Raw genomic sequence first — 15,849 nt, 5'->3', positions numbered from 1 at the left:
GGAAACCTTTCTAAACAAATTTATGTTATGAACGTTTATGCTCAGTGTGCAGAGAAAAATGTAATGGAATGTAGAACTACAACAATTACGAAAACCAAAATGATGTCGTCACTGGCAGTATATTGGGTACTCGTATGTAGATCTATAAAATTTATATTCACACAATATTATATTATACTATATTCACATTAAAGCTATTTTTAACATGATTGGCACTGCAGTTGTGATTGGTCCCAAAAGTTTGTAATTATATTTCAATAATAATTATATTTAAAACAATGCATACCTTGCTTAGATGGCCCAGCAGTGTCAGTAGCAGGCCCAGGTACAGGGGGAATGCCATCCTCTGCACCCTGCAAAATGGCAGGATGAGTGCTCCTCAAATGGCGCATCATGGATGATGTATTGTTGCAGTAGGCAAGCTGCCGATCACAATACACACATCTCACTTTATTTGGGGTTTCTAAATGGAAATGCTCCCACACCACAGATGTACGGCATCTCTTCTGGGGAGGCTCCATTTTATCTATCTAGATATGTATCTCTAATCTATCTATGTAATTAGATGTAACTACAATCTATCTATGTATTTAGATATGTATATATAATATGTATCTATAATCTATCTATGTATTTAGATATGTAGCCTATCTTTAATCTATATATATTTATATCTATGTATCTATTAATGTGTCACTATATGTATACTCTGTGTCTCTAGCCTATCAGTCAATGTGTTGTGTAAATTTAAATGTAAGCCTAAATATAACTAAACAAATCGCACTATAAATGTCACTATATCACCAAAAATCCGCTATCTCAAAATCAAACTCCTCTCACAAAAACCCACGAGGTCAAGATGCGTTGACTTCACTTGTATACAGATGTGCGATTTTGTGGTCTGTTCCCGACCGTGTCAATCAAGCGCTGATTCGGCGGATCACACCTGATGAAACACTCGTGAAACACTACGAAGCTTCATTTAGCCGTAGTCACGTGTCATGGGTGTTTTGAATCACGCTTCGGATCAGTGTTTCGAAACATCTGCGCTTCGGGATCTCGCAAAGCTTCGGAACGACTGTTTCGCGTCAGCCATCCCTACCAAAAGGTTCATTACCTGAACATTCTTTCTGCATTGCTCACTAGTGACGCCTAGCACTGTGCAAAAGAAATGTCAAACAAATCTATTAATCCTGAATCAATGACCTGAGCAGACATTTGTCTATTGCCTGGGTATAAAATAAAATGTGTATCATTCACTGTCTGACTGTGTGTGTGACCGTTTTCTCTACACAAGTAGTTAATTAATTATTCATAAATTGTTTGGATAGGGACTGTATGAATAAACAACAAAAGTGAGACAGTTGAGTGCAGTGCTTATGTAATAGTGTAATACATCAAACTGCAACAGAGCAGTCTGTGGTGGGTACAGTTAAGAGTAGTTACTGGGTTTTTGTGTGTGCAGTGAACTGTTACTGGGTTTTTGTGTGTGCAGTGAACTGTTACTAGTTTTAGTGCAGTGCTTATGGCACTGGGGATATGGAGCAAACTGCAACAAAGCGGTTTGGGGTAGGTGAAGAAATGATTATAATTTATTTTTTGAAGTGTATTGGACAAAACCTCTCCACACTTGGAAAAGATTATTTAGCAAAGAACAGAGGATGCAGGGCAACATAAAAATGCCAGTGCCCGCTGGTATAAGTGAGGATACTAATGCTACTTCAACGGTAGCATCTGCTGTTGCACTTGAGCTCCTTTTACTGTGATCAATCGTGCTATGCAGCAGATGCCAAAGGTCACCTAATAATAGAGGTACAAAGAGAAAAAAACTCCATTAACAATGGTTCACACACAGTACTAATCACTAATGTGTAGGGGTGTAACGATATTCAAACCGAACCGAAAAAAGGCGATTCACCACCTACGGTACGAACCGCGATACTCTCATTTTGAACCGAAAGCACCCCGCCCCCTACTGCCCCACCCCCTGCTGCCCCACCCCCTGCTGCCCCACCCCCAGCTCTCACTTCTCCTTATGACACAAAACTATTTTTTCTGACATTTGATTAAATAGTAATTAGTAGCCTACACTAACAACAAATGAAAGCTGTATTTTTTACTAAATATTATTTACTAAATATACGCTAACTTTTGTCTTCCAAGTGCATGTCATGTGACTTTTGGTGATCGATCACGCTAGCCTGCACCGTTTCCCACACATAGACTGGTGCACCACAGAATCAACACCGGCCGCCACATATTGCGTTTTTTGGCGGCTGCCAAAGTGAATTTTTATCCCACCAAAGCTTTATTGGATCGCTAAGATGACAGACTGCTGCTGCGCTTGTGACAGGTCGCATACTGAAAGAACGAGCAGAGAGAGAGAGCAAGCGAGCGAGTTCTCCGGCCACGCGCGCGCACTCTCACCGTCTTCAAACTGTATTGCTCTCCCTCCCTCGCGCATATTAATCAGAGTCAATTGAAAATTGACACGATGGTAAAAGGTCGGAAGACTAAAGTTTCACGTGGACCATTGGAAGATTTTTTTTTCCTGAATTACCGCTGGGTGAATTGTGCTAAAAAATCGTTGCCTTATCTTCTCTGAAAAGCGTTCCGCACATTCAGCTGAGACAAACCACACTCAAAAACCCAAAAACCTATCCAGTGAATAAATGTTCTCTGTGTTGAGACAAATCTTGTGCAATGTCCTAAACTGCCGGGATAATCACACAAACGCGTACACGTCCGCTAACACCTCCGATTCGCGCACTAATGACTCATTTGAACCGATTCCATTTAATGAATGGTTATAACAGCTGATCTATCCAACACTGAACTCACCAGACGTCTGAATCGGTGTATAACAATTCGGTAAAACTTTACAATAAAGTTAAATTTATTAAACTCTAGTTAACTACATTAGTTAACATTAACTATTAATAAACTGCACTTCTACAGCATTTATTAATCTTTGTTAATGTTAATTTCACCATTTACTAGTAGCTATATTGAAATCAAAAGTTGTTAACATTAGTTAGCCTAATGCACTGTGAAGTAACATGAATGAACAGCTGTATTTTTATTAACAAAGATTAATAAATAATACAGTAAAAAGATAGTTAATAAGTTAAATTATTGTTGTTTTTAAGTTAAAAGTGAATAGTGTTCTTTATTCTTGCTGGAGCCTTGTCAGGAACCTTGCCCCCACAGCAAACAACCGAACCGAACCGAGGCTGCAAAACCGTGATATGAACCGAACCGTGGCATTGGTGTATCGTTACACCCCTAATAATGTGAAAAATCACACAACAAAGAAACATACTACTTACTGTTTTTTGTAGATTGACCACCTTCTGAAGAGGCTGGCAGCTGAGCTGTGGTTGTATTGGTGGAAGCAGAATGGAGACCAGAACTTCTGATTACAGTAGCGCATTCAGATTTTAATCTCAATATCGCTTCTTGAAGTTTCCCTTGACTTAAAGGGATAGGATAGTTCGGCCAAAAATGATATTAAACCCATGATTTACTCACCCTCAAGCCGTTTGAGATGCATATGTCAATCATTTTTCAGACGAACACATTTTCAGTTATTTTAGAAAATGTCTTAGATCTTTCAGTGGTTATAATGTCAAGTTATGCGGTCCACCTCCTTCAAGTCCCAAAAATGTGCATGCATCCTTCACAAAAGTAATCCACCCGGCTCCGAAGGCCTTCTGAGGGTAATCCGTGTGGTTTTGTCGTAAAAATATACATATTTAAAACTTTATAAATGAAAATAACTGGCTTCCGGCAACGGTCAACACGCGGAACTCCCGACGACGGGAGATGGTTGCCGGCGTGTAGTGTAGCGTCGTGACGTAGAACTCAATATCTTCTTCTCTAATATGAAAATCCTCCGACATTTTCTTTTAAATACACATTTTTTAAATCGCGGAAATCCTGAGTGGAGTTTTGTTTTGCTCTGCTCTCTGGCTGCGCTGTCACGTTCATTCTACGTCACAGCGCTTTCCTACACAACGTCCTACGCCGGCAAACATCTCCCGTCCTGAAAAATGATTGACATATGCATCTCGAACGGCTTGAGGGTGAGTAAATCATGGGTTTAATATCATTTTTGCCCGAACTATCCCTTTAAGAATCCAATTAATTTTACCATGGGTATAGTCATCACACTTAATGATTCTAAATATACTGCGTTTTCCCTGACCCTGCGGACCAGCCTCACTCAGCTGCCTTGTTAAATTGGACTTGAGGCCTTCTAGCCTAACCGTTACAGCATGATTAAGCATCTTCATCAAAGGTATCACTTTGGAGGTAGAGACCCTTTTCTCCCCAGAAAGCTCTACTGGCCTAGTGAAAAGGGGCAAGAACATCTTGGACTGCCTCATACTCCAGTGCTGGCTCTCTCAGCTGATAGAGCCGTTCCAGCATGTTACAAGAGCTGTTCCAGTCGGTGTCTACTTCAATGATCAACTTCAGACCTGGTCTCCACATCTGCTCAATGATCAACTTCAGACCTGGTCTCCACATCTGCTCAATGATCAACTTCAGACCTGGTCTCCACATCTGCTCAGTGATCAACTTCAGACCTGGTCTCCACATCTGCTCAGTGATCAACTTCAGACCTGGTCTCCACATCTGCTCAATGATCAACTTCAGACCTGGTCTCCACATCTGCTCAGTGATCAACTTCAGACCTGGTCTCCACATCTGCTCAATGATCAACTTCAGACCTGGTCTCCACATCTGCTCAGTGATCAACTTCAGACCTGGTCTCCACATCTGCTCAATGATCAACCTCAGACCTGGTCTCCACATCTGCTCAATGATCAACTTCAGACCTGGTCTCCACATCTGCTCAATGATCAACTTCAGACCTGGTCTCCACATCTGCTCAATGATCAACCTCAGACCTGGTCTCCACATCTGCTCAATGATCAACTTCAGACCCGGTCTCCACATCTGCTCAATGATCAACTTCAGACCCGGTCTCCACATCTGCTCAATGATCAACTTCAGACCTGGTCTCCACATCTGCTCAATGATCAACTTCAGACCTGGTCTCCACATCTGCTCAATGATCAACCTCAGACCTGGTCTCCACATCTGCTCAATGATCAACTTCAGACCCGGTCTCCACATCTGCTCAATGATCAACTTCAGACCTGATCTCCACATCTGCTCAATGATCAACTTCAGACCTGGTCTCCACATCTGCTCATGTACTTAGGCAAGTCTCTCTTTTGCTGACCAAGATTCCTACATTTGGATTGAATTTCGTTGAAGCTACTGATGTCATCAAATGAGTTCTTCACAATAAGATTTAGTGCGTGTGCAATCCATATGGCATGCCTAACATTTAATGATCGTACACATGCTATCATATTGGCTGCAGCATCAGTTACCAGGCACTTCACTTCATCTTTTATGCCCCACTCCTCCATGAGCTTGATATGTCCAGTATCCAAGCTCTCAGCGGTTTGGCTCTTAGGGAAATGCTCTACACCTAGTAAAATAGTGTAGAGCTTGTCATGGTCATCTATGAAATAGCAAGTTACTGCTTGGTAGGCATCCACGTTTAGGGATTTTCACCTGTCAGAGGATAAGGCTTATAGCCGCAACTTTCTGCAACTGCTCTCTGGCCTTGTATTTATGATCAACCATAAGCGTCAAAGCCTGTGGATAAAAATAAATGCAGTTACTCTTAACCCTCTGGGGACCAAAAACGCGCCGGTGTGTTTTCCTCGTTTTTTTTCACATAGCAGCAAAATAGACTTAAAATACTCCCGTCATTTTTTGTCATACAGGCTTAAGAAATATGAAAAAAATTAACTGTTAAATGTCTTCTTATTTATGGATTCACTTAAAATCGAAATAAAACATTGTGCTTTTGTAAAATAAAGAAATTAAACAGGGAGTGCTTTCTGCCTCTCCGTCTCCGTGAACTTTTTTTTCTAGTGCACGTCACTAAACTTAAACAAAACTCAGCGAATACCATTCACTCAGACATGAGCTATATATCTCTATAATCATTTAAGTGTGTAGTTTTAAATTATCTAATTTAAAACTAAAACAAATATTCTCTGTTTATGTTTTCTATATAAAAAGAGCGAGAGATCAGCCACTCTAATTATCGGTCTGGCACCTCATTACTCTGCTAATGTGACACGCCCATGGAGAGCGCGCGCTATTCAGACGCAGATCTGAGGCAACACATGCAAACCAGTCAACGCCCACAACAGCTGGAAAACACACTGTAGTCAGGAATAATAATATCGTGATAATCCTGGAAATTTTACCTCAAACGGGCTGGAGTAGCCTAACAACGGATCCAGCTGCAGATCATCAGTAAGTGCTTTGTTCTAATCGCGATATGAAATGGTGTCTGTAAACCGCAAAAGACTGTTCAAATTTGAATCGCGTTTCTGTGTTTGAATGAATGCACGGCACAGATGCATGCTGTTGTTTACTACAGCTCGCGCGTGTCTGTGTGTGAATGAGTTAACCCTTAGTTTAGCTTTTAGCAAACTATCTATATTGCCTACTGAGATGAGTAAAAATCGGCTGAATACGTTTAAATAAAATGTCTTTGTATAAGCAACATATTAAACTGCAAATTAACATTTATGCCCTAATATATATTATAAAAGACGATATGTTACAGACGAAATATGAAAGACAACATTTCGTTTTGGATAGATTATTAAGTTTTTACTGCCACATCAAAACCTAATTTACAAGGTGCAAACAAAATCTTAAAAGGTCAATATAAGTCTTCTCTTTAAATTATCTGAAAACTTTCTGAAAATACGAATGAGAATTAACTGCACAATTACTAGAAATGTTTACCTTGGATATTATACAATTTGCAAGCATACAAAGTTTGTGGAAACTCTGAACCAATTCTGTAGTAATATATGTGTATGTGTGTTGTCTTTGCATTCTTTCTTGTGGCTCAGTGACACACTCAGTGAAAGGCTCATTAGTATGCAGCATTAGCAGGTCTTTGTCTTCTCTCTGGTGTGAATTAGGACATTATTCATGACCTTGTTGGATCATTCACGCCCACCTGCATATTGCCTTTCCAAACAAAAAGTGTCTTACAAAATTTAAATCAAACTATTGTTTAATGTGAACGATTAGCCCGGATGATTTTCAGATAATTTTGAAGTAAAAACTCTAGCCGAGAACATCCATTAGTCAAAAGTATTGTGGGAATATGTGAAGTTGGTCGTATGTGGTCTTATATCAGAAAATGTAAGTTTGAGTTTTTTGAATAACCACGCATAAATAATATTCTCTCAAAAATGCAAACATGTACATACATGTTGCTCACATATTATGATAGCCATGTTCGTGCTAAATAGAGTGTAATTACACCTTTGCCATTAATATGTTTATAAGCAACTGAAAAAAATACAAATATCAGGTCATGTCAAAACATCTCAAGGACCCCAAACACACCTTAGACCCCAGAGGGTTAAGCCAGTATGTCTGCTTCCTGACCTGAGGCCCAGATTGTCATGTTTTATCTCTAAGACTATGAGCCAAATTACTAGAGAGAAGAGCAGCACCATCCCAGGAGGGATGAATACCATCTCTTTTCAACAGGTCAGGTTTGCCCCAAAAACTTTTCCAATTGTCTATGAATTCTATTAGGGGTGTAACGATTCGTTTTAACAACGATTCGATTCGTATCACGATTCATGGTTGTCGATACGATTCAAGGACGATATTGGTTCATTAAGAACGATACGATCCGACCCGATTCAGTGACTTGATATCGATTCAGTAACTTTTTAGACAAAAATTTTAATCAGTGTGACTGAAATGAATACTTGGATACTGACAGTGCAGGTGAAGTTTCCAAGATTCCTGTTGTTTCTTGTAAGGGAATCAGGTATCAATGAATTATGGATATAAATAAAAGAAAGTAAGCAACAATTAATGGCGAATGCATTCACGTTTTATTTGAACAAAGTGCAAGCGGGAACGCTGCAAGAGGTGCCTGGACGCTCGGTGTTGTGCGAAATCCCATGGCGCCTTAGTAGGTGGTTGGAGAGATTTGTCGTGTTGCCGTTGTACTTTATTTTACCTTTGCATATCCTACAAACAGCAAGCGACTTATTAAGAACACCCCCGTCTTTACAAAAGCCAAAGTGTTTCCACACACTGGACCGGTATGGTGGCTTGATAATCTCGCTCTCGTTGGCTTCTCCTCTGCTATCCGCCATGCTATGTTGTTTTGTCTTCGCGCTTCTGCTGGCGCGTGACGTTGACGTCACATAAAGGCAGCCTGAATCGAGTAACGTTTAACACTTTTATCATTAAAAGTATTACGGAAAAAAACATCCATATAAAGTCTGAGGTGCTTGAATCCAATGCATTATTTCCTAGTATCGATTCAATCGATTTATTACCTTTAAAACGATTTTAGATCGATATATGACGTCCGGAAGGCCAAATTGCCGAGTACAGATCGATATAGTTGGATCGTAGGAATTTAAATCGATACATCGATGTAGTAAATGAATCGTTACACCCTTAAATTCTATATTATTTTGCGGACACCACCTAGACAGCCAGCCATTGAGTGAACACAACTGCTAACTATCTCATCACTCCTGCGAACAGGAAGGGGGCCAGAGCAAATTACAGTGCTTGACATCGTACTTGCGAGTTCACACACCTCTTTAACGTTAATTTTAGTGATCTCCGACTGGCGGAGTCGAACATCATTAGTGCCGACGTGATTAATAATCTTAGCTAAATCTTAAAACGATTAGCATTAGCCAGCACTTTTAAATTTGCTTTGATGTCAGGCGCTCTGGCTCCCGGCAAACATGTGACTATGGTGGCTGGTGTCTCTATTTTCACGTTCCGTGTAATAGAATCGCCAATAACTAGGACACATTCAACAGAATTCTCAGTGGGTGTTTCACTGAGTGGGGAGAATTAATTTGTTGTGGTAATCGTAATGGAAGAGCGGTGTTTTGTCCCGCGACTATAGCGTCGTACCGTCACCCAATTGCCCTGCTACACAGGCTCTACTTCAGCCGGAACCGAACAATGTACAGTGTTCACTAAACTAGTCACATCCAAAGCAGTATCTAAAGCCCTTGCATTCTTACTATCCTCGCGTAATACTAGCGTTTTGTGCTAGCAATGAATTAGATTGAAGCTAGCGATCACAGGTTAATATGTGATGTTGAGTAAGTTATATTTAGCTTAAACAACGCTGAATGATAGTAAAAAGAGATTCAAAACAGAAATATATACGAGGCTTACAGACTCAAACCAACTTAGCAGCTCAGCAACTCGGCATCAGTAGGGCAGACAGGAGCAATCAAATTCCAGAGAGTCTTGTAGCCAATTTAGAAACAACTGGCTATCATATATATCATACGCCGGTATGTTGACGGATTTCAGGTGCTGTGTGATATCTCTGCGCCCATGTAGCAGTGCTTCGCCTGTGCTTCACCCTAATATAGTCCCAAGTGAATATCTGCCTAGCAAATTGCCTAGTCTTAATCTGCATCACTATTTGTACTTGTAGTGAATACGCAGGCCACAAGAAGTAATTAGGTGGGTTTTTTATTTATTTATCACTTTTACTCAGGACATGCTAGCTGGTAACAAAGGATTCCATTCATTAACCTAAGCTAGCGGCGACCTTGCCAAACTAAAACAATGCATGCACTGAGACAGAAATGTATTTGCCCACCTATCTAAATGTAGGAAAGACGTTGAATAAGCCCTATTTCAAAAAACGGTGGAGTGTTCCTTTTGGAAATCCAGGGTGGCAACCAATTTAGCCAGAAAAGACATACATGTGACAATATTTCAGGTGAGGATCATCAACATTTGTTTATTAGACATCTTACAGACTGTAAAAATACAAAAGTTAGAAAACATATATCAATAGGGTCCATAGGGGAGGAGTTCCAGCGATCCAATGTCACAATTTTTTGGTGTTTATTTGAGTTTTTATGCACTATACATCATCTAATCATGACAATCCTCATATCTATCAATTCCTCATGAAAAGACGAAGAGAAAATGGGGTGATTGTGTCTGTAGGATGTATTGTTCAGATTCTATGTAGATTTAAAGTTTTCATTTTTCACAGCCGAAAATCAAGCACGGACACAAAAGATGATACAAAAAAATCACATATGGGACAAAAATTTGCGTGGGGAACATCAAAATTCCTTTTCTAGACACCTTAAGGATTACAAAAAAAATAGGTTAAAAAAATATACCTTTCGGGTGCAGGTGAATCCCCCCTTCCTACCCTACTACCTCGAGGGACACAGTCGAATGCCTTCTCCAAATCCACAAAGCACATGTGGATTGGTTGAGCAAACTCCCATGAACCCTCCAGCACCCTATAGAGGGTATAGAGCTGGTCCAGTGTTCCACGGTCGGGACGAAAACCGCACTGTTCTTCCTGAATCCGAGGTTCTCCTCTCCAGGACCCTGGCATATACTTTCCCGGGGAGGCTGAGAAGATCTATTCCCATCACATAAAATGTTGCCGTGATGAGCATTGAGCAGATGACAGTCTGTTTTTGATCGCAAGAATGAAGATCTTATCATTGCAATGCAGTTTCTGCACTCTCTCTCATGCTTTCACGGTGATGTAAATACAGTAGCTAAGAGCTTCGTTGTGCAGTGTAACCATAGACTGTAAAAAATAGGAGTGTAACGTGTGTCATTGATTTCATAACGAGTTTGGCAAGTGTCCAGATAAACTCGCGCTGTGGTGAAAGATTGTTCTTTGATCGCTTTCTGTATATAATTTATTCACAATTTAAATACGATTATTTTTGTCCTACTAAAATAAACGATGTGAAGTTGATATTTTAGTCACTGCTTGACTTACTGATGCATAAACAGTATTGAACGATTTGAGAGAAAGATTACCTGTCTGAACTTGAACAATTACACATCAGAAAGTGTTGCTTGGTAGCTCGGTCGATGTATTTTCAGACGTTCATCGAGGCCAGCTCTGTTTTGGCCCAAGTTGAGGAAACAGTCGTTGGTGAAATGTTTGCCGCAGACATGCAAAACTTTGGGGAGTTGTGTCGGCGCATTTCCAGAGAAAATGAAATTAATCCACTGGTTCTTGGTTGGATGAAGGAACTGTCACAGTGTCTGGTTTGTGCTTCCTGGGTAACCACTAGAGGTCCTCTTCCTGCACGGTGTCGGATTTGGATCGGCCTCGTCTGACGATACCCGATCCGGCAAAAATGGCAGTATCGGAGCCGATACCGATACTGAGTATCAGATCGGTGCATCCCTAGAAAGTATGGACCTTGAGACGCAGGGACTGTGTCCAGCTCTTCCACTCCATGGACCTGGCCCTCCACCCCGCCCCCCGCCAGAAAATGCTTAACGTCATGTGAGCGCCCTATGTTTACAGTTTGTCTACGGATCATGGATGCTGTTAAGATGGTACTCATTTTTACTTTTGTGCAAACGCTTTTGGCCTGTTTGCATTTGCAAATACAACTGCTCTACTATATCGAGGAGCAGAGGCGAAGGAGTGCACGGAGGTCAGCATTTTTACTGCAGCTGGAAGTCGGAATGGCAGAAATGAATTTGCTGATGACAGCTGTGATTTGATAACCATGAACAATGAATCTGCAGTGAGAGTAAGCCCTCTCTGCACGTGACAACGCTTCAGCATTCTAAATCAGAATCCCTGTATTATCATGGACTGCAGCAGAAACAATGGTTCAAACATAAAACCCAAAACAAACTTAGTGATAACCTTCAGACCAAAAGTCTGATGCATTCTTTACATATACATATCGTCGCTGTCGGGCGGAAACCTCGTATGTCCAAATTTAGTCAATTTCTGATTTTTTCACAAATCGATGCAATTGGTCAGTTCCCACGTGGGTCTGTTATTTTTACACATTTTTAACCAATCTAAAGTGTTGAAAATAGCTTGAGAGCAAATCTCGTAACTCCATTGGACACTTCAACTGTCTGAGAAGCCTCGTAACTCCACCTCTTCTTCACTCCGTGGGAGGGAGCTTCGCGGCATTTTGTTTCTTCAAGATTGAAAGAACGAGCAACACTTCATCGAGCAACACATCCTGAGGTAAATGTTCTCAAAACACTGGTTATTCATGATTCAGTTATATGAATTTTAATAAGTATATATAACAGTTTTATCTCGATCTTGAAGTAATGGTAGTGCTACTAAGCCTAATGTAACGTTAGCTTATCGTTTCTGAGGATGCTAGATTTTTCTAGGTTTTCTAGGTTTAGGTCTAGCATTGGACTGTAACGTTAACGTTAACGTTAGCTATCTTGTTGATTTAAATCTTCCATGTTTTTGTTTCTGACGAGGATAATGAATTTAAAGCACAAAAATATCCTGCCGTTGACTTAGTTAGCCTGGTTTTGTCGTCATGTTTGGTGAGATAGCTAACGTGATTTTCGTGGGGCTTAAAGGAAAAAAATCTCGACCCCCGCTAGTTCTGGCACTCGTCTGAGGAACAACATAATAACGTTAATTTAATGTACTATGTCAGGATTGTAGCTTTCAATGTCAAGGCATGCCGTCATGTTCAACAAGTAGCTTCCTTTGCCGTCATATTCTTCACTTTAAGCAAGCTATATGCTGCACTGCAAAAAATGCTTTTCTTCTATTTTTGTCTTGTTTCCAGTCCAAATATCTAAAAATTATTAAATCAAGATGCATTACTAGATGACTAAAATACTATAAGATATTATGTCCTGTTTTCCGGGGGAATGAATCAAAATTAATATCCTTGAAATAGCTGTGTTTGTGTTTGGAATCTTGAATTAATCATTTTTTATTTGGTATTTGGACTGGAAACAAGACAAAATACTAAGTAAGAAAAGCATTTTTTGCAGTGTGGCTTCTTGCTTCGTTTTCATACGTAAACATGCTGTATAACTTAGGGAAAGTTGATCATTTGACCTTTATTTATTTCATGTTTTGCAGCAACCATGTCTGTGTCATTAGAGGAACTATGCAAAATGGTCAATGTGCCATATGATCAGGCAAGGGCCCTAATAGAGAGTGAGAGCTCTGATGGAGAGAGTGTAGAGAGAGAGGAAGAGATGGAGGACACAGTGATACATGCTGGTATAGTTATTTTCTATAATAATCATGAGAGATAATCATGATTTTACATACCAAAATGGATGAGTTTCATGCAAATGGATTTCACAACAATAGACATTTGTTAAAAAAAAATATTCACACTAATTGTATCATGTGTTTAAAAAGATTTATCTGGTGGTCTGGAGTTAGAGGAGGCCTCACTGCTGGCTCCAGAGCAGGTGCAGTTTGACACAGGTAGGTTAGATGCTTTTCTACAATTTCTCATTAAATTAGATAAGGTTCTTCTACTATAGCCTTCACTGTTGACAGTTTATAAAGATGCAACTCATTCATGCACGTTTGGTTTGTGTGTGTATTTTAATGTTTTCCATGGTGGAAATGAAGATGCAGCAGAGAATTCGTGCTCAAATGCTGAGGAAGACGCACCTCCAAGGAAAAGACTGAGAGCTGAAAACACCTGGAAGAAAGTCATCAACAAGAAAAGAAGAATGGTTGGGAAGTCATATGTTGGAAAACAGAAGCAGAAGGAAATAATGAGGGAGCCACGGGCTATAGGGCCTAGATGTTCATCAGCAGCATGTGCCAAGTCAGCTAAACATCACTGCAGTGCAATCGGCGAGCCTGAGAGGAATAAAATTTTCAATGACTTTTGGCAACATATGACCTGGGAGGAGAAGAGGGTTTATGTGCATGGTCTAATTGATGTGGTCCCCGTGCAAAGGAGAAGGGGGGCTGAAAATTCACGAAGATCAAATTCCCTGTGTTTTTTTTTACGGGTCAGTGGGCAGAGAAGACGTGTCTGCAAAAGTATGTTTTTGTCTACCCTAGGAATAGGCGAGTGGTCTGCCCTTAACTGGGCAAAGGAGGGACACATGCAAGCAGACACAGAGGGACAAACACACAGCAACGCACGTCGTTCAGTGGCTGGCCATGAATTAATTCACAGCTTTTTGCAGGATCTCCCAAAGGTGCCCTCACACTACTGCAGATCCACAACATCCAAACAGTATCTGGAACCTGTGTTTCAGTCGATGGCTGATCTGTATGCAGTGTATTGTCGCGCTGCAGCAGAGAAGAATGTGACACCTTTGTCAAGGCAAGTGTTCACAGATGAGTTCAAGCGTCTCAACCTAGGCCTTTACCACCCAAAAAAGGACCAGTGCAACATTTGTTGTGCTTTCAAGACCGGCAACTTACCTGATGATGAGTGGCAGCACCACCTCCTTCAAAAAGAAGAGGCCCGCGCCGAAAAGTTGTCTGACAAAAGCAAGGCCAGCAACAACATCATGGTTGTATGTATGGACTTACAAGCCCTCCTTTTGTGCCCAAAGCTAAAAGCCTCTGCCTTGTATTACAAAACAAAGCTTGCAGTTCACAATTTTACTGTGTACAACATGCTGACACACAGTGCCACATGTTATGTCTGGCATGAAGGCGAGGGATCCTTGTCTGCCAGTGAGTTTGTTACATGCATAGTCGACTACCTCTCTGCACAGACTGAGCCTGACACATTTATTCTGTGGAGTGAAGGCTGCGGGTATCAGAACCGGAATGCAGTTCTAAGCAATGCACTTCTTCTTTTCTCCATGAAGAAAAACAAAGTCGTCATTCAGAAGTACCTTGAGAAGGGGCATACTCAAATGGAATGCGACTCCATTCACAGCGTCATCGAGAGGCGTCTGAGGGACCAGGATGTGTATCTCCCAGTGGAGTATGTTAACCTGATGAAGAGGGCCCGTGTGAAGCCTCATCCATATGAAGTCAAGTACATCGACCACACCTTCTTCCAAGACTTCACCAAGCTGAGGCTCTGCAAGTCTCTGCGCCCTGGAGTAGGGCCTGGTGACCCCACTGTCCATGATATCAGAGCCATCAGGTAATTACCAATGTAAATCTTATGTCTTACAATATACTGTAGGCATGACATTATGATGTTGCATGTTGTTTTATGAAATCTTACAGTGATTATGTTGTTGTGTTATATTTTGTGCAGGTACAACAACAATGGGAACGATGGACTTCAAAATCAACCACTCTGATGCCTGGCATCCACATCCGAGTCACCAACTCCGAAACTCCACCTCAGACAGCCACACAGTCACCCCACTCTATTCAGACCGCCTGAAGATCAAAGAGCTGAAATTCAAACACCTCCAAGACCTGAAGGAAGTCATCCCAAAGGACTTTCACAGCTTTTATGACAATTTGCTTCACTAGGATGCAGTATTAGTATTAACACGGTCAATATGATGGCAATGTAACACACACAGAGCATCACATACACATGCACACAGACAACGGCTCAGCCTACTCACAAACACAACCCAGCTAACAGACTTTTGTTATAAGAACATTCTCCAAATATTCAGTGTTGGTTCTGGGAACATGGAAAATCTTAAAACTTAATTTTCATTTAAACATTCTAGGAACATTGACTTCTAACATTCCAAGAACATAAAAATGCCCAGTTTCATGAATGTTATTTAAAGGTTAGTGTGATGTTCCTGAAACATTCTTTCAATCATTCAAACACCTGCTGTGAACAAGCACTGAAAGAGAGAGAATTAAAGGGTTAGTTCACCCAAAAATGAAAATGATGTCATTAATGACATCATTTTCATTTTTGGGTGAACTAACCCTTTAAGAACACAAACTACAACTTTCTTGAGACACAGCCTTAGATGAACTGGAGATATTAACCCTCTCAAGATCTGATTAAACTACTCCACAAACAGCATTAC

The 15,849-nt window shown here is 40.7% G+C and overlaps 1 protein-coding gene and 1 long non-coding RNA gene across 2 annotated transcripts in view; both read left to right on the top strand.

The window, feature by feature from the left end:
* The window catches only part of aadac (arylacetamide deacetylase), a 54,033-nt gene that overhangs the window by 21,454 nt on the left and 16,730 nt on the right, over positions 1-15,849 (top strand). The window lies entirely within an intron of this gene.
* Positions 12,089-13,342, top strand: LOC306996664. Its single transcript, XR_013797141.1, has 3 exons — positions 12,089-12,112; positions 12,986-13,129; positions 13,274-13,342. It is a non-coding gene; the product is annotated as an uncharacterized lncRNA (long non-coding RNA).

This window comes from Phoxinus phoxinus (assembly GCF_949152265.1).
Source record: "Phoxinus phoxinus genome assembly, chromosome: 4".
NCBI classification, from domain to species: Eukaryota; Metazoa; Chordata; class Actinopteri; order Cypriniformes; family Leuciscidae; genus Phoxinus; species Phoxinus phoxinus.
This window is presented reverse-complemented; position numbering and strand designations above follow the sequence as displayed.